General features: G+C 42.8%; 1 non-coding gene across 1 annotated transcript; it reads right to left on the reverse strand.

Annotated features, from left to right (window-relative positions):
* Positions 1-1,438: 1,438 nt before the first annotated feature.
* Positions 1,439-1,511, reverse strand: TRNAE-CUC (transfer RNA glutamic acid (anticodon CUC)). Its single transcript has one exon. It is a non-coding gene; the product is annotated as a tRNA-Glu (tRNA).
* Between the last annotated feature and the right edge of the window lie 251 nt (positions 1,512-1,762).

Below are 1,762 nucleotides of genomic sequence, written 5' to 3' on the forward strand. Positions count from 1 at the left end.
TCTCCCCCAGAGCCTCAAGGGACCATGCTGACACCTTGATTTCGGCCCAGTGATACTGATTTCAGACTTCTGGTCTCCAGAACTTCAAGAGAATAAATTGTTGTGTTAAGCCACCAAGCTTGTGGTCATTTGTTACAGCAGCCCTAGGCAACTAATACAGCAAGTGAATCATTTGAGATTTAGGATTAAATGTAAATTGAGACTTGGGATTGAATGTTGATCTGTTACTTGCTAGCAGTGGGATTTGGGGCAAATTTCTTGATTTCACTCTCAGTTCTTGCTTTTGCAAGATGGCGATAATAATAACCATCATTTAGGGTTAATATAAATATTAAAAGACACAATATAAATGTATATGTAAAACACCTGGTGAAAGACTTGGCCCATAGTAGGCACTCAATACCTGAGAGCTTTTAGTATCCATTATTTAATTGAACAAATATATATTAAGGGCCTACCATGTGCAATACTGCTACCTTCAAGGAGCCTGCATTCCAGTGAGGGAGACACATGATAAACTAACAAACGATGAATATGGAACATGTTAGCTAGTAGTAAACGCTACAGAGAACAAACACGAGGCAAAGAGAATTAACTGGTTCTAGTTTAGGCTTAGGTTACATTTGCGAAACACCTCATAGCCTGCTTGTTATAACACATGATAATATTAATAATAGCTACTGCCTTTGAATACTTTATTTCATGGCTTTCTCTTCACAATGCTTAAAGTAAGGATAAAATTATTTCTGTTCATTAATAAGGACTGAGGCTCAGAAAGTTTAATTAAGTTCATCTTTTTTTTTTTTTTTTTTTGCGGTACGCGGGCCTCTCACTGTTGTGGCCTCTCCCGGTGCAGAGCACAGGCTCCAGACGCGCAGGCTCAGTGGCCATGGCTCACGGGCCCAGCCGCTCCGCGGCATGTGGGATCTTCCCGGACCGGGGCGCAAACCCACATCCCCTGCATCGGCAGGCGGACTCGCAACCACTGTGCCACAGGGGCCAAAGGAAGGAGTTGGAAGGAGGTGAAATCAGGTTTCCTGGAGCTTACTCTGGCCCAGACATCTGGTCCTTTCCCAAGATAAATAATAACATAAGGCTTCCAAACTCTCTTCAGGAGAGTGGGAAAAACACGGGCTCCTTGGGAATCGTATCCCCCAGTGGCACCCAAGACCCAACCAGTGTTCTAAAGTTAGTTCATTCCACAAAAAGAGTTAAGAACTGTCATAGTCATCTTGATAGTACCTAGTTCGCTGCCTATAACTTAAGGAAAATGGGGAGAAGAACTTTAAAAAAATAAATTAAAATATACAGCAATTCAGACTTGACAGTGCCAAAAATCAATGTTCTTAGAAGTCCTTCTAACACAAGGGCAGTTGTATATGAAATTCATAGACATTTTTTTTTTTTTGGCCACACCGCGTGGCTTGTGGGATTTTAGTTTCCCAACCAGGGATTGAACCTGGGCCCTCGGCAGTGAGAGTGCAGAGTCTTAACCACTGGACCACCAGGGAATTCCTGACATTTTTACTTTTAAATTCCTGACTCTGCAAAGGTTAGAGAAAAGGCAGCAAGCAGCAAAGACAGAATACAAGTCACCACCAAGGGAAAGGCAGAAAATGAACAGCGAGCGGCAAACAACCCACTGGATCGTGGCTTTTCTTTCGCTTTTAGGATTCGTTTTCATCTGATGTCACCTAGACCAAACTCCTGAAGGAAAGAGGCTGATGAGCTAGGTCTTGATCTCCACTCTTCACGCCTAACC

The sequence above is a fragment of the Phocoena phocoena genome, chromosome 10, assembly GCF_963924675.1.
Source record: "Phocoena phocoena chromosome 10, mPhoPho1.1, whole genome shotgun sequence".
Lineage (NCBI taxonomy): Eukaryota > Metazoa > Chordata > Mammalia > Artiodactyla > Phocoenidae > Phocoena > Phocoena phocoena.